General features: G+C 40.4%; 1 protein-coding gene across 4 annotated transcripts in view; it reads right to left on the reverse strand.

Annotated features, from left to right (window-relative positions):
- The window catches only part of ZZZ3 (zinc finger ZZ-type containing 3), a 67,949-nt gene extending 52,360 nt beyond the window's left edge, over positions 1 to 15,589 (reverse strand). For 2 of the 4 annotated variants that reach the window (XM_070746194.1, XM_070746192.1), the window contains exons 1-2: positions 15,399 to 15,589; positions 821 to 971 (exon numbers count right to left, since the gene is read on the reverse strand). The gene's annotated coding sequence lies outside the window, so the exon portion shown is untranslated. Of the gene's footprint in view, positions 1 to 820; positions 972 to 14,906; positions 15,080 to 15,398 lie in introns of those variants that run through there. The other 2 variants (XM_070746193.1, XM_070746191.1) reach the window with 2 other exon arrangements.
- Positions 15,590 to 18,299: the final 2,710 nt, after the last annotated feature.

Below are 18,299 nucleotides of genomic sequence, written 5' to 3' on the forward strand. Positions count from 1 at the left end.
ACTGTGTGATATTTAGTGAGGCTATATTCCAAATTCAAATGAACTCCAAGACAAATTAAAGTAAATCAGAGCAGAATGTAATCAACTCAAGAGGAGCTGATATCTCTAACTGGCCTATACAACTTAATTTTTTCTGGATTAGTTATGATATTAAAAGCAGGTAGATGCAATAGTTTTAGGATTCAGAGACAAAAGAAGTACACCATAAGATTATTGTTTTCAATTTATGAAGATTAAAGACAAGAAGGACTGCTTAAATATCTGCGACGTGTATGCAGAAAATTCTTTGAATGTAGATTTCTATTGAAAAGTCTACCTTGAGCAAAACAGATTTTTTAAAAAGGGCTTGATGGCATTGCCAATTATATTTGCAATGTAAGAACAGAGCACACAAGCACATTATAGAAGGCGATAAAGTGTTTTAACAGAAGAAGGAACCGTGTAGAAAGAATAAAGCTCCCGGGATGAATCAGATCGAACAATAACAAGTAGTACAGTATAGAGCAGCATGGTAATAAAATTTAAACACTCTAGAAGGTCATGCAACTCTGCTAGATAGAAATATTTCTATATCTTTAAAATAGGTAGCCTTAAGATACGTACAGTATCATTTCATTGGGGTTGGACTGACATAGAAAATGTCAGTAATGAAAGGAATAAAATAAACAAAACATGTACCAAAGCAAGTTACCAAAAACATCCCATTGATAATATGATGAAAAGTGTGGTGTTTAGATATTCATTAGAATAACAGTTTTTAAGATTGAATGATACAAGAAACCAATATAATTTTGTGCAAATATGTTAAAATGATTCCTACCATTGCAAAATGAATGGAATATGAATGATTTTTCTTGGATCTGAGGAATTCCAATGCTGCTCCGCTAGTCTTATTAGTCATCACTCTTAAAGTCCATGATGCATTCCATGCATTTTATCTGATCATTTTTATGTTTCCTTTAATATCGAAACTGTACAGAAAAGACAACAGAATTATGACAAGTGAGTAAATAGTATAAGGCCACTCATAAGTACTTCTTAAAGAAATTACTGCTTAAACTGAATTCTGAATATTTTCTCAAGTTTATACAATCACTTTAAAATAGCCTCAAAAGATTATTTAATACAAATATTTTAGAATTACTAATTCTATAAAATTCAGTGTTATTTTTCCTTTCAGTAAAGAGCTTTGTTCTCAAATTTTGAGTATTTATAGAACATATTTTATAAATAATATTTTTTCAGTATCAGCTTATGAGAAGCTCCGAAAATATCATTTTAAGCATGTTCACATAGATGAAATTGCCAGTTTCATAAGACATGTGCAAGTACTGTATATGAATATAAAATACAATGACAGACTTAATCTTTACTTATTGCACACACATACTGTAAGGCATATACAGTACTTACATATACAGTGATCCCTCTATTATCGCGAGGGTTCTGTTCCAAGACCCCTCGCGATAATCGATTTTTCGCGATGTAGGGTTGCGGAAGTAAAAACACCATCTGCGCATGCGCGCCCTTTTTTCTATGGCCGCGCATGCGTAGATGGTGGAGTTTGCGTTCCCCGCCGCCCACGCAAAGGGGAAACCCCGATTCGGCTCCTCGCTGCTGCTGCGCTACCGAGCAGATCAGCTGCTGGGCGGCCGAAGGAACCTTCCCTGGGTCTTCCCCCTCTTGCTGGCGGGCGGGCGAGCGGCGGGCATCAGCGAGGAGCCGGGGTTTCCCCTTTGCGTGGGCGGCCGGGAAGACCCAGGTTGGGGGTTCGGGGGGGTGCTGGGAAGCCCCCCAGGCCGGCTGCAACCTTTTAAAACAGCCGCGCCGCTTCCCAGCTGACTCCCGAAGCCAAACCCGGAAGTGGTTTTTTTTTTTTAATGAATACTTTTTTAAAAATCGCGATATAGCGTTTCGCGAAGATCGAGATCGCGAAACTCGAGGGATCACTGTACTGTAAAAAAACTGCACTACCGAACTGTGTGCATGCTAAATGACCCAAACTGTTGAATTATGCTGTTGATTGAATAAAAGCTCTAAATAATCCCAAATAGTAACGTTCAACTGTTTTAGGAAATGGTAAAGATGCATAATGACTACATTTTTCTTCTTTGGCAATAATTCTACACCAATTGAATTTGTTTTTATTACACAGTTGTCACAGGCAGACAAAAATAGTTAGATTCCCTTAATCTATACAGAAAAGTATCCTAGATGGCTTGGTAACAGTACCACCATGGTAACTATTCTGAGAAATCCTTGTGACAAAGATAATTAAAGTTTCAATGTCATACATATTGTGCACAACTGTGATTCTGGAAGCTTTGATATCAGATTGTTTGTTGTTCTCTTCAAAGAATGTATTATCCATGCAACATAACTTTAAAAAAGTCCCAACTATTTACACTGCACCAAAATGAAAGGGAATTATTTAAATTATACCCTGAGCAATTTGCAATCCTTCAGACAGCCACAACTCCTACTTATTCCAAATCAAAACCAGCAAAACAGCTAAGAAGTTGGATACTGTAGTCAATACCACAAAGAAGGCTTTCAATTGGAATAGAAGTATCTATATGTTTATATTGTGGTTGCAATTCTATAGGAGAAATCAATACAGATCAATTTATATTACAGGCAGTCCTTGTTTCGCGATCACCCATTCAGTGACCAAAGTTACAATGATGCTAGATGTAGGGCTCTTCAAAGCTGCAGCCATTAGTATCCCCGTGATGCAGCATCACTAAATGTGAACTTATACAGCCACTATTCATTAGGGGATATTTTGGATAGCAATGTTCCCAGTAGTGTTGGGCGAACCGAACTCGCACAATTCAGGCAAAGTTCGGGGTCGCGTTCGGCCGCCTCGGCTGGCCAAGAAGTGATGTCTCCGTGACGTCAAAGCCCCACCCCCGGAATCCCATCATGGGGAGGCTGGGGGAGTCGGGGCCCCCTCTGCCTGCCACCAACCCCCTCCCCTTTGACGTCAGAAGGATGGGCGCGCGTTGTGTGTGTGGGGAGCGTTTCTTTGTTGGAAAAGACGGTGGCAAGTTTCTCGGCAGGGACCACCTCGGAGGTGGCTTTAACACACCAAAAAACTTGCCATCGTCTTACTTTTCCAATGGAGAAACGCTCCTCACACACACACCACGCGCGCCCCTCCTCCTTCCAATGTCAAAGGGGAGGGGGGCGATGGCAGGCAGAGGGGAATCCCCCGCTCCCACTCCCCCAGCCTCCGCACTGAAAGCCAGGAAGTGACGTCTCTGTGACGTCAAAGCCTCGCCCCTGGAATCCCATCATGGGGAGGCTGAAGACGGGAGGGTGGGGCCAGAAGGGTCCGGCGGGTTCGGGTTCCACGAACTTGTCCGAACCAGCCGCCAAGTTTGCACGAACCTGCCGAACCTGAATTTCGTTGGGTTCGCCTAACACTATTCAACAGTAAATTGATTCATGACCAAATTTCATGTTCTTGACAACAAAAGTTCTCTGTGAAATTAATTAAGGGCTGATCAGTTTCAGGAAGAAGGGCAGAGCTAGAAAATCCTAATCAACTAAAGGACTGGACTTGTTAAATTGAGATTATTATTTTTTCAGGAAATACTACACTGGAGAAAAGCAGCTCAGGAATTCAGATACTGTAGTTTGTTTAAGCAAATATCTTTGCTCTGTGTAGGGACAAAAAAAGGAGGGGTTGTCATGGGATACTATACAGGAAAACCTCATTTGAATGGCATGGAGCAACCAGTGATCTTCGAAGCATTTCTTCTGGTCATGTGATTACTTAACATTTCACTTAACGGCCAAGTTGCTGGAAGGGAATGTGGTTATTAAACGATAGAAGAGATACTGGAGATATATACCATATTTTTGTTGACAACTTTTAATCCAGATAGTAGAGTTAATAGTCTGATATAAATTATAATCCAAGATAACTGATAAACTATCCATCTTTGCTTCCTCCATATTTAAAATAAGTTTTCCAAATTAATTACTAACTAAACTATGCACGCTTTACAGATGGAGATTTGTTTGTATCTTGGATTCCACATTTTTTCGAGTCCAAACTCTCATTATCCCCAAAAAACCAGTAATGATTGCTTTGATACTACTTGTCAAATATACTGCTCAATTCTTGGTAGTAATTTTTGGAATATATTCTAACACAATTGTTATTATTAGGTTTTTAATAACCTAATAATACTTAATCTTATCTATTTCAATTAATATGCCCAAAATTCTAGTGACTAAAGAATTGAATTGTTCTGATCTTTGAAGTATACTGAAAATATATATACACTGCTCAAAAAGATAAAGGGAACACTTAAACAACACAAATAACTCCAGGTAAATCAAACGTCTGTGAAATCAAACTGTCCACTTAGGAAGCAACATTGATTGACAATCAATTTCACATGCTGTTGTACACATTCAACTTTGTACAGAATAAAGTATTCAATGAGAATATTTCATTCATTCAGATCTAGGATGTGTTATTTGAGTGTTTCCTTTATTTTTTGAGCAGTATATATTAATTCTCATTCTGTCACGTGTAAAACAGAGCTCTACTTGAAATTCTCAGTAACCTCATCTGACCTGCAATATGCTGCATATTGATTAAGGTTTATAAACAGTAACATCTCAAACCGACAAAAATAAGTCCAGTTGCCAGGACTCAATTCTAGACATTTCTTCCTGGATGACTGAGAATCTTCACTGAAATTTATAAACAGAATTTTCTTTCACTACGGCTTACTGAAACATCAATTCATACTGCATGTTATTTAGGTAGAATTCAGTCAGTACTTACACATTCTATTAGTTCATATTTTCTAAGCACGATCTATTAAGCCACAGGTGGTTGCTTTGAACAATATACAAAGCCATAAATATTTTATAAATCATAAGATCTGGGGTGACATACTGCATGGATCCCCAACTCCTGGGTAACAGCTCACTACCGGGCCATGGCCCATTCAGAACCGGGCTGTACGAGCAGTTGTTTTTTGCACATCAGTGTACAGCTTGACACGTACAAGCAGTGGGCAAATATGCACACGTAGCTCGACTTGCACACACCAGCCACCGCTTGCACTGTTGGGCTGCCAGCTGTAAAGCCTGGGGATAGCTGACATCCTGCATCATGCCAAAAAGCAACCGCCTTGTGCGTAATGTATAAACCCAGCCAGTACATCACTTGAAATGATGCCATTGCAACCATTATAGATCTAACCAAAACATTAAACTAAAGTGAAAATTGATCTTTATATATACAGTTCATGCTACCATAAACCTACCTTGTTTTAGATAATTGTCTTTTAAAATAGCGCCTATCTGTTTTAAAGAAAATAAACATAGATTTATGATGAAGTTTTAAATGCTAAAAAAAGATAATGAAGAGAAAAAGTGGAAGCAATGGAGAAAAATATTTCAAGTCTAGTTTTTCAGGACTACAAGTACAGTGATACCTTGTCTCACAAACTTAATTGGTTCCGGGATGAGGTTCTTAAGGTGAAAAGTTTGTAAGACGAAATAATGTTTCCCATAGGAATCAATGAAAAAGCGATTAATGCGTGCAAGCCCAAAATTCACCCCTTTTGCCAGCCAAAGCGCCAGTTTTTGTGCTGCTGGGATTCCCCTGAGGCTCCCCTCCATGGGAAACCCCACCTCCGGACTTCTGTGCTTTTGTGATGCTGCAGGGGAATCCCAGCAGGGGAATCCCAGCATCGCAAAAACGAGCGCTTCGCTGGCAACGGAAGTCCGGAGGTGTGATTTCCCAGCAAAGGGAGCATCAGTGAAATCGCAGCATCGCAAAAACACCAAAGTCCTCGAAACCCCACCTCCGGACTTCCGTGTTTTTGCGATGCTGCGATTTCACTGAGGGATTCCCCTGCAGCATCACAAAAACACGGAAGTCCGGAGGTGGGGTTTCCCATGGAGAGGAGCCTCAGGGGAATCCCAGCCGCGCAAAAACGGGTGCTTCGCTGGCAACGGAAGTCCGGAGGCGGGCATCCTAGCGGTGGCAGTGGGTTTGTAAGGTGAAAATAGTTTGTAAGAAGAGGCAAAAAAATCTTAAAACCCCGGTTTGTATCTCGAAAAGTTTGTATGACGAGGCATTTGTAAGACGAGGTATCACTGTAGTTCTTAAACTGATAATTATGAACAGCGTACCCAAAAGCTAATTATGATCCAGTTTTGACATTCTGACATCCGGAATACTCCCGTGATCATGTGACAGCATCTTGAGTGCTTGGGAACTAGCCTGAATTTATAGGTTTTGTAGTACCCCATGGAAACATGCCTGATTTTATCTTTATTGCAAACAATGGGTTCACTTAACAACAGTGCTACTTCAATGCCACTTTGTTCACTTAATACAAGAAAGGTCACAAATTGAGTCTAGTCTCGAGATGGTGAATGGAATGCAGAGCCATATTGCAGGGCACATGAGGCACTGCCCTAAGTCAGCTCCAACACACATGCACGCCCTGGCCAGCTGATTGTTGGCCTTGGGGAAGGCTGTTTCGCTCTCTGGACGCTTCAGGGAAGCTTCCCTGGAGCCCCGGAATGCAAAAAACCCCGCTCAATGGACAAACTGGAAGTTTGGAAAACAGACTTCTGGTTTGCCCATTATGCTTTTTTTTTTTGCACTCTAGGGCTTCAGGAAGCTTCCCTGAACCTTCTTATCATTTTTGAAACTTAAACTAAGTCATTGTATAGGTATGTTAGCCTTACACACATCTTAATTATTTATACAATAAACTGAGGCTCATCCTGATCATATGTAAAAAGAGCTTTTATTAGCAAAAGTAATATAATGTAATATATTGGATTATTTATTGCAATACAAATGTAATAAACCAAATTAATGTTTACATCTTTTTATTTATCATTCGCAGGAATATATAAACTATAAATATAAACTAGATATCCCTATCAGTAGTGGGTTTCAATTCTGGAACATATACTGTGAATGTGCTTTGAGCGAAACCAGAATGCGGCACTTCTGCGCATGCACAGCACTTCTGGATCATTTGTGATTATGTCCACATGGGTGGGTGGAGCCTCCCACCGCCACTGCTACCAGGTCGATCGAACCGGAGCAAACTGGTAGCAACTCACCATTGATCACTACCCTATTTTCTCAGAAAAATTCTTCTCGACCACATTTGCCCAGTGTATTATCAGAATACATACAGTATATGCCTGTGATGGCAAACCTATGGCACATGTGACACAGGTGGCAGGCAAAGCCATATAGGAAGGCACATGAGGAATTGCCCTATGCCAGCTCTAGTGCGCATGCGCTCACTAGCCAGCTGACTTTTAGCCTAGGGAAGGCTGTTTTGCCCTCCGGAGGCTTCAAGAAAGATTCCTTGAAGTCCCAGAGTGCAAAAAAGGCCCAATGGGCAAACTGGAAGTTTAGAAAACAGACTTCCGGTTTGCCCATTGTCCTGTTTTTTACACTCGGGGGCTTCAGGAAGCTTCTCTGAAGTCTCTGGAGTGCGAAAAAAAAGCACAACGTGCAAACCGGAAGTCCGTTCTTCTGAACTTCCGGTTTGCCGGTTTTTTCACTGTCCCAGGCTTCAATGAGGGCTGTGCAGATACACGGGGATGGGAAGGTTCTTAAGATGTAAAAAAACCAGACTAAGAAAAAATTACTTCGTATTTTTCCCACTTTTAATATAACATATGACTGAACAATTCAATTGATAAACTAAAATATTTTAGGGGGAAAAATAATGAAAAACTTAAATAATGTGACTGTCTAAGTGTTCACATTCTTTTATAGGTAAAGATATACCTAATTCAGAATTAACCAATCACATCCAAACTGATGTTAAATAGTAGTCAGTGCACACATGCCCTCAATTAAAGTGATTTTGCCTATTTGCCGATGACTCTAAAGTGTGCAATAGGGTTGATATTCCTGGAGGCGTCTGTAATATGGTAAATGATTTAGCTTTACTAGATAAATGGTCAAAGCAATGAAAACTGCAGTTTAATGTTTCCAAATGTAAAATAATGCACTTGGGGAAAAGGAATCCTCAATCTGAGTATTGTATTGGCAGTTCTGTGTTAGCAAATACTTCAAAAGAAAAGGATTTAGGGGTAGTGATTTCTGACAGTCTCAAAATGGGTGAACAGTGCTGTCAGGTGGTAGGGAAAGCAAGTAGGATGCTTGGCTGCATAGCTAGAGGTATAACAAGCAGGAAGAGGGAGATTATGATCTCGCTATATAGAATGCTGGTGAGACCACATTTGGAATACTGTGTTCAGTTCTGGAGACCTCACCTACAAAAAGATATTGACAAAATTGAACGGGTCCAAAGACAGGCTACAAGAATGGTGGAAGGTCTTAAGCATAAAACGTATCAGGAAAGACTTAATGAACTCAATCTGTATAGTCTGGAGGACAGAAGGAAAAGGGGGGACATGATCGAAACATTTAAATATGTTAAAGGGTTAAATAAGATCCAGGAGGGAAGTGTTTTTAATAGGAAAGTGAACACAAGAACAAGGGGACACAATCTGAAGTTAGTTGGGGGAAAGATCAAAAGCAACATGAGAAAATATTATTTTACTGAAAGAGTAGTAGATCCTTGGAACAAACTTCCAGCAGACGTGGTAGATAAATCCACAGTAACTGAATTTAAACATGCCTGGGATAAACATATATCCATCCTAAGATAAAATACAGAAAATAGTATAAGGGCAGACTAGATGGACCATGAGGTCTTTTTCTGCCGTCAGACTTCTATGTTTCTATGTGACTCTGTTCAAGCCCATATACAATTCAGCTGTTCCAGTAGGATTTTTCTGACAAGCAAACTTTGCTGTGCCTGTTACAGCAAAGTTTCAAGATGACAACGACTAAAAGCATACATCCAAACCAAAAAAAGAATGGCTTCACCAGAAGATGATCAAAACTTTGAAATAGTCCAGCCAAAGCCCACAGCCCAGGCCTGACAACCTGTGGGATGATCTGAAGAAGGCTGTGCACAGGAGATGCCCTCACTATCTGACAGATTTCGAGTACCTTTGTGAGGAAGAATGGGTAAAGATTCTCAAAGCAAGATGTGCCATGTTGATAGGCTCCTACTCCAAAAGACTAAATACTGTCATAAAATCAAAAGGTTCTTCAAAGGATTAGTTTAAGGATCTGCATCTTTATGTAACCATGTTATTTTAAGTTTTTATTATTATTTCTGCTCTCCCCAAATAAATTGCAATTTGTTTTTTTGGTTGTATAATATAGCTTATATATTATATTAAACATGGAAAAAATTCTGAAATTTTGGTTTGATTTTTTTAGATCTCAAAAACCTGGCATTTTACTGGGTTTACCAGGCATTCCACCGTTAATATAACATATATGCTGTAGACTTTCAATATCCACTGTAATTCTGATATAGCTGTATTGACGCTGTATAATTTACTACATTAAAATATATTGTGGATTTTTATGTCCATATTTTGTTGAACAGGAAACAAAGCCAACAATGGATAGATTTGGAAAACAATTGTGTTTGATGTTCATAATGAATGGAAAAATATGTTTTGGACATATGACAACTGTACAAAAACAAATGAAAACAGAAGCAGCTAAGGCAAAAAGCAGTGGCAGTGTATGGTAAAGAAAGTTTAAGAAAGCAGGTTAAAGAAAAATAGAAGGTTGAGACATTTTAGAACAAATGGCTGAAAAAGAAACAAACAGAATAAAAAAACATGGAACAGGAAGTAAATATATACAGTATATGGATTTGATTGCTAAAAAGCATATACAAGATTGGATGAATCAGTCCTAAAATATACAGTGGTACCTCTACTTAAGAACTTAATTCGTTCCGTGACCAGGTTCTTAAGTAGAAAAGTTTGTAAGTAGAAGCAATTTTTCCATTAAGAATCAATGTATATAATGCGTGCAAACCTATTAGGAAAGAAATAAAAGCTCGGAATTTGGGTGGGAGGAGGAGGAAGAAGAAGAGGAGGAGAAGGACAGTCGCTGCCCAGAGCGAAGGGAGTTTCTTTTCTCTGGGCATTGGCAGAGGTTTATTCCCTCTCCAAGCGCCCAGAGAAAGGAAAATGGTTTGTTTGCTCTGGACTGCGAAAGCCTCCTTAAGCACCACCGAAAGGCTCCTCTGGCAGTCCAGAAAAGCCCGAGATGGCCAAGATTAAATGGGGAATAGCTGGAAACTGGCTGGGTCTTCATGCCGCTCTCATATTTCCTAGGAAATTTTTCCAGGCTCGGGTTCTTAAGCTGAAGATGGTTCTTAAGAAGAGACCAAAAAAATCCTGAACACTCAGTTCTTATCTAAAAAAGTTCTTAAGTAGAGGCGTTCTTAAGTAGAGGTACCACTAGTAAAATATTTTTTTCCCATGAGACTGAAAAAGTAATTAGTTGTCCACAATGGACAACAACTAATACCATTTCATGTATTTCTAATTTCATTTGGAAAAATATATATGGGGAGAATTTCAATAGGGGGACAAGGAAATTAGGAAATCTAAACAAGAATCGGCTATTAATGGTGATGGTTGTATAAAACTGGAAGAAAGCAAACAAAAAGAAAGAAAAAGAAAAGCAACAACTATATACACACAGATAACTGGCAGGCAATACAATTCTGACTATTTACCAAGACAGGATATATAAAAAGAATGTATTTTGTGATGGGGGGAACTCCATTTTTCTTAAATCCTTCATCCTACAAGGATAGCAGAGGCAAGCTTTCATTATAAATATGTGATGAAATGGTAAGACTATTATTATAGTTGGGCAATTCTTGTAAGACAGAGGCAGAATGTTGAGTCAGTTTGAAGAGTGACAGGAGAAGACCGAACAGATGACAATCAGAAAAGAAATAACTGGTGTATATATAAAAGGAATGCAAAGATTGATATCCTTTGTGACAACCATTCTATAGTTCAGTAATTCTGTTGTATAGTTAAAGATATTTTGTTGATGTACCCCTAAGATAAAGAATCATTTGGAACGGCAGCAAAATCAAATTAAATAAATATGTTTCCAACACTATCTGATAATACATTGCCACCATTACATAAAATCCAGCTGGCTCCACCCTGACCATGTGAAAAAAGGCTTGAAAACCTAGCTCTTCCTCTGGGCTTTGATAGTGGGTGTTGTATTTTTTAGTAATAATTTTTCTCTTCTAGCATTTTAGTTTTTAATCGTATTTTATTTACTGTATAGCACCAAGTTTTATTGTTGAGTAACTATGTAAATTTTTAAATAAATATTTATAATTAGTGTTGTATGGCTGTCAGGAATCTTTATAGAATTTGATGGCCTTTTAAATTTGACAAATGAAATTTATATAAAACTTCACTTATGAAAAACGAGTCAGAAGTAGAGGCATTCTATCCTGAGGTGGGTTCCTACCAGTTTGGACCGGTTCTATAGAACCGTTAGTAACTTGATGGCCTGGATCGCTGGAACCGGCAGTGACCCAGGCCTGTCATGCCCCCGAACCCGTTCTCTCGGTGGCACCATCTTATTTATTGTGTCTGTTTCTATGTTACTAGACAGAAAAGAGCCTATAAGAAAGGAGATAATCTGGGGGTGTTTAGGTTGGTATTGTCATTTTTTTGGATGGTAGTAACAAGTAGGAAATACAATTATTTATCCCTCCCAAATAAATAACGAATTATGCAACTACTGATCAAATAAATTAAGTTTCTCCACAGCTGCTGAATTACCAGTTCAGTTCGATATGCATAAATAAAAAATCAGGCAGAATTCAATGAACCTTTTAAAATGAAACTCTTCCAGGCTTATACACTCCCAATCTGTTCTAAATTTCTGGATGTGGAAGATATAACAGGAGCTCTAAGAGGAAAAACAATATAGCTCTATTACCCAAACTGACTTCTGCTTGCCTAAAGTTGGACTCAGCTCAACATTATTAATTCATAACAACCTCTATTTATTATACGGACAACTTGCATACTGCCTACTCATAATGCCTGTAAGGGAATTAAATCAATACACTCATTCAGAAATATTAAAATTTGTATTTCATGATAAAAAGGACTTTTCGTATGACCTCTTGTAGATGTTCACTTTTCTAAGGGATATGAATCATGCATTTATCAAAACACGTCTCTTAGATTAGAATATTCCAAGAAGAGAAATTTTGTGTTGGTATTTTATAAAATGAAACAAACACATTCATTCATTACTTATCATACTGCAATCAGTTAAAAAAAAAAGGAAATATCCAAAGCTCACATGTGACATTTGAAATATTATAATATTGATTTTCCTGACTGTTGATATTAAGACTCTGGCAAGCATATCATTCATTAAATCCACTCAGAGCATAACTATTTGGGACTCAATTCCATTAATTTCAGTGTGACTTGCTTTTCAGTATGTGTCTGGATGTAGTATGTCTATATATGTACACACACACACAAAACTGTACAATTAAGATGAGGGGAGGGGAACTGCAGCATCCCAATTCTTGTTGAACTAGCATGTAACTACTGAAGACAAAGCATTAATTGTGCTCTAACAGAATAACATTTTATTTTATTCATTTATCTAACTGATTAAGGCCACCCAATTGCAAAAGGATTCTGAGCAGTTTACAAAATATGAAAGATATAATTGAAACTCAATTAAAAAACAACATAATAGAACACAACTGCCTGGACAAAATACTGTAATATTTTTTAAATGTCATCAAAATTCCTAATCTCAAGTGTTGAAGCAATATTCAATAAATTTAGAAAATGCTGTAGAAAAATTAATGTGGTTTCAAATATGTTTAAACAATGGCTCATTAAAACAATATTTACTTCAATATAAACTGCAATAAATAAAATACATTTATGTTCTCCAGCAGTACTTCTACGCAACACAAATCTTCATAAAAAAGATCAGTCCACATTTTTGTCTTCAAGTTGCACAACTGAAATATGTTCTTAGTATGACAGGAGAAGCAGTTTAACAGTCAATCCAATAATTAAATGGATTTTTTTTTTAAAAGAACCCTGAATCTTTTATTACAGTACATGAATATATTGATGACATTTGGCTGGATATTTCTTATGGAAATACAGAACAGGAAAAAAAGCTGTTGCCAGGAAAACATCATAGATATTTTCATGTAGACACCAAGAATCCAACTTGATCAGAAGGAAATTTTACCTTAACAGAAAGGGTATACTTACCATATTACATCTTAATCTCACCCTACCTATTCAATTCCATGGGATTTCTAAGGAACAATTTGTAATTGCACCCACACAATAACTTTGGATAATACCTATTATAAAAGCCTTAGCTGCCCTTTACATATTTACAACATATACCAAATATTTTAAAATTTACTTATAAATACCAAAAGTATGTATGAATGTGTGTGTGTGTGTATATATATGTGTGTGTGTGTGTGTGTGTATGTATATATGTATATATAAATGAGTTTTACTTTTAACAAAAAAATAAAATCCAGAAGTTCCAACTGAACAATTAAAACATTTGGTTTGGAAATCCAAATAAAACGATCTCTTCGAAACAAATTCATAATTCATATAAATAGGCGTCTCTGCGAGGTAGCTTTCTTATATGTGAACCTGCTTCATTCAGTAATCCACAAAAGATTACTAAGGAAGCTGGGTTAAGCTACATCATAAAATCTATTAAGACATCTTCACACAAGACTAGCAGCAAGTAGCCTTTGGACAATACAGATAGTCCTTGGCTTATGACCACAATGGAACCCAAAATTTATGTTGTTAAGTGAGTTTTGCCCTATTTTATTATCTTAGATTCAAACTAAATGTAAATTGCTCCAAACTCCACTGCAGAAAATACGATTTCAGCAATAATGATCAACGCCTGGAATACACTACCTGACTCTGTGGTTTCTTCCCCAAACCCCCAAAACTTTAATCTTAGACTGTCTCCAGTCGACCTTTCCCAGTTTCTAAGAGGTCTGTAAGAGGAAGTGCATAAGTGCACCACTATGCCTACTGTCCCTGTCCTACTGTCCTCTTTTATCATTATTTTTTACTTATGTTATGTTTATACAAACTACTACTATGCTATACATGTTTGGGGGGGAAATGAAAACAACTACTGTAAGTTGAGGACTACCTGTATTGATACGTAAAATCGATGCACTTTATTAACATGCTTGCATTGGCTTCTTTTAAAGAATTGTCTATTTTGATAGTTGCTTGGGGGGGGGGGGGAAATCCCCAGAGACAATCGCTACAATGCACAGTATTGCAGAATAAAGTCTTTGGTATTATTTGGCAAGTAGCATAAGAAACTCATTAGGACTGCCAGCCACGGCTCTGGCAGAGTAATTCATTTAGTGGCACTTTATTGTATCGAGGTCATCTCCTCAATCCCACCAAGTGAAGTCATTGACCTATATCAATCAATGCATCAGGTATGGAATGCCACAGGCACTTCAGAAGTACCGTAGCAGCGAGAGGAACAGCGATGGTCCTGACAATTTTTGTATCACTATTACTTCTTTCTTTCTTTCTTTCTTTCTTTCTTTTTTTTTTGGGGGGGGGGGGATCAGGCAGAGCTTTGAAGGTAAGAGCTCCATAAGCTCGAGACCTGAGGAAGAAACTCAGGGTCCAAATGCCAGACGGCCGACAGGGGGCGCCACAAGCATCATGTGGGGACGAGGCGCCGCAAAGTGGCGGTGCGCCGTGCGGTGTTTTAGGGGGGGGAGGGAAAAGCCCAACGAAGACGCGCAAAAACTCTTTGCCAGGTCAAACTCCCCGCAGTGTTCAGCCCCGCCCCGCACGCGTCGACAGACTTAAGAGGCTGACCCTCAAGTACCACACCTAGACACCGCACCGCTCCCCCTCAGCCTCCCTCCCCCTCCCGCGTCCCGGTTGCCCGTTACCATTATTACCCATCACGCCCAGCGCAGCGCCGCCATCCTGCCTCCGGTCAGCTCCCACGGGAACGAGGGCTGACCTCGCGAGAACTCCCTTCTCCACCCGCCCATCCCTCCGTGAGCACTAACATGGCAGAAGCGGCGCGCACGTGTCCGTCAAGGCGCGGATACAACAAGCGGCCCCCCGTAAACGTGCTCGCCCGCGTACGGAGGAGGAGTGGTCCGGGTCGACAAGAGGGGGAGGAAGTTACCTGACGTCACACGCAGGGACCTCCCCCCCTTCCCCGTTGCCTTTTCAGATTCGAACAGGCGCGCGAGTCGCGGTTTCCCTCCCTCCTCCTCCTCCTCCCCCTCTCCCTCCTTCTCCGCACGCGCAGTTCGCACGGGAATATAATCTTCCCGCCGCCGCCTGTCTTCAATCCCCCCCCCGCCCGTCCTGCAATGAAACCCCATCCGGGTTCTTTTGTTGCCCCCTCTCCGCGGCCCCCAAGGGGGAGGGGGGCTGACCTGGTTGCTGTGAGACCGAAAGCAAATCCCGTCGGTCTCGAGGCGGACCTTTCTTTCTCTCGCCTCTCGGAACCCGCCGGCAGCGCCACGCGTCAGCCTTTGCTCCCCCCCCCCCAGTCCCCCACTACAGCGCCCGCTGGGCTCCCCTCAGCAGCAGCGGCGGCTCCTCTTCCGCTTCCTCCCCCCCCCATATTCCCTGCGCAGCTCACGGAAGGCGGCGGCGGGGGGGGCGCTCCCTCCAGCTCCGCCTGCTGGTTCACTGAGGAAGATGACGGGACCTCCCTAAAGAAGCCAGAGGGTTTGAGGAGAGGGACAGTGGGATTTTCCCCTCCGGCTGCCCTGCTCCGCTTCTCCTCGGAGAACAGCTGCGCGAGAACCAACCGGCTTGGAGGGCGTTGCAAGTCCGGTCCTTGCTCTCGTTAAGAGCGGAGAAACCAAAGTCCGGCTTTCTGTCGGCGAATTCTCCCTGAGTGATTTATATACCGCTGTAAACCAACGGGTCTTAAAAATAGTCTTTTCTACTGGCTGGGAATTATGGGCCTGGGTGGCTTCAGGCCGGGAAGCCCGACATCCAATACAGGTAGTTTTCGACTTACAACCATTGATTTAGTGACTGTTAGACTAATTTCGGACGGTTGACACGACAGTGACCATTTTTCACACTTAGAACCTTTGCAACACCATTCCCCCCCCCCCCCCCCATGAGATCAAAATTCAGCTGCTTGGTCCCTGGCTCATACTTACGAGGGTTGCTGGGGTCATGCGATCCCCTTTTGCGATCCCCTGATAAGCAAAGTCAATGGGAAAACCGGATTCAATTAACAACCCAGTTGTTACGCTTAACAACTGTGATTCGCTTAACAACTGTGGCAAGAAAGGTCTGTAAATGGGGCAAAATTCATTTAATAGATGCCTCATTTAACAGAAATTTTTGGCTCAATTGTAAGTCGAGGACTACCTGTTAGAGATGTTATTGTGGTTCTTTTTTGGTGTACCATTTAATTTAATATAAATATTGAAATATGATTTAAGTTTTATTTATTTTTGTAAAACATTGAAGGGAATCTTGAAAAATAAAATAAATTTAGATAAATTAAGAAACCCATTCTATAACCCCTTTCTTTCTCTATGACTTCACTATCTTTTTTTATTTCTTTCCTCTTCTTTTCTTCTGTCTCTGTTTTAATGATACATATGATTGTGATATCATGCATTATATGTATCTTTGTTATGTCTTGTTTTTGTTGTGTTTTTTAAAGTATATATTTAATAAAGATTTTTTTAAAAAAACAACAAGATAATAAATACCCATTCTAAGTAGATACGATTTGAGTTGCAGAAAATACTTGGGCAGGATAAGCTGGTATGATCATCAGATGGCAAACTTGGCATCCCAAAATCTTGAAAATACACACACACACACACATTCATTCATGAATAAGATAATATCATAATGAATTAGTACAGTAATACCTCATGATACGAACTCAATTGGTGCAAGGAGGAGGTTCGTAAGACGAAAGGTTCGTAATACGAAACATTGTTTCCCATAGGAAACAATGTAAAGTCAATTAATCCGTGCAACCAAAAAAAACCCCGCAAAAAAAACGGCTTTCGGTGACTGCTGGGAAGCCGTGCGGCTGTTTTAAAAGGTGACAGCCGGCCTGGGGGGCTTCCCAGCACCTCGGGGGGGTGCTGGGAAGCCCCCCAGGCCGGCGGCGACCTTTTAAAACAGCCGCGCGGCTTCCCAGCTGTCTCCTGAAGCCGAACGCCAAAGCCGAACTTCTGCGTTCGGCTTCAGGAGACAGCTGGGAAGCCGCGCGGCTGTTTTAAAAGGTGACAGCCGGGCTGGGGGGCTTCCCAGCAACCTCCTGAACTGAACCCGGGGTTCAGAAAAATTTTGCCTCTTCTTACGAACTTTTTTCGAGTTACGAACCGGCGTTCGGGAGGCTTCTGGGAAGCCCCGCCGCCCGGCTGTCACCTTTTAAAACAGCCGCGCGGCTTCCCAGCAGTCTCCGAACGCCGGTTCGTAACTCGAAAAAAGTTCGTAAGAAGAGGCAAAATTTTTCTGAACCCCGGGTTCGTATCACGAGTTGTTCGTAAGACGAGGGGTTCATATCTTGAGGTACCACTGTATATTGGAATACAAGGATATACACTTTGTAAAAAAGAAACCAGTATTAAACTGCTTTTAATTCCAAGTGCAGTATGGCAAGTTTGAAATATGGTAAGGTCTTTTGAATTGGGTAATTGTCCCATTGTCTTCTCCCAATCCATGACATAAATAGTTTCTGATATTTTATTTATTACATTTAGAAACTTCCCATCTTCCTCACAGAATAAATCTGCAATGTGTACATGGAAGGCATAAAAAGATAACATCTGTATATAAACATTTAAATTTTGAACTTCATATTTTGATAAATACGTAGTTGTGTACTTGGGTTTTAGAAGATAATTTTTTGCACACGAGTGTTTTAGAGACATGCTTTTTGCCTGAAAAATGACTTTCCAATCCCTCTTTCCTGGGCAGTGGAAAATGGAAGTCATGATATCATACATCATGTTACATCTATACTCCTTTGCTCTGGATGTTTTATGGAAGGTGTACTATATAGTATTTTAATTGCTTATATAAAAATGGAATACAGTGATCCCCCGATTATCGCGAGGGTTCCGTTCCAAAACCCCTTGCGATAATCGTAAACTCGCGATGTAGCGGCACGGAAGTAAAAACACCATCTGCGCATGCGCGTCCTGTTTTCCATGGCCGCACATGCGCAGATGGTGGAGTTTGCGTGTGGGCGGCGGGGAAGACCCCTTCGGCCGCCCAACAGCTGATCTGCTCCACAGCGCGGCAGCAGCGAGGAGCCGAAGATGGGGTTTCCCCGTTGCCCAGGC

Source organism: Erythrolamprus reginae, chromosome 3 (assembly GCF_031021105.1).
Source record: "Erythrolamprus reginae isolate rEryReg1 chromosome 3, rEryReg1.hap1, whole genome shotgun sequence".
Taxonomy (NCBI): Eukaryota; Metazoa; Chordata; class Lepidosauria; order Squamata; family Dipsadidae; genus Erythrolamprus; species Erythrolamprus reginae.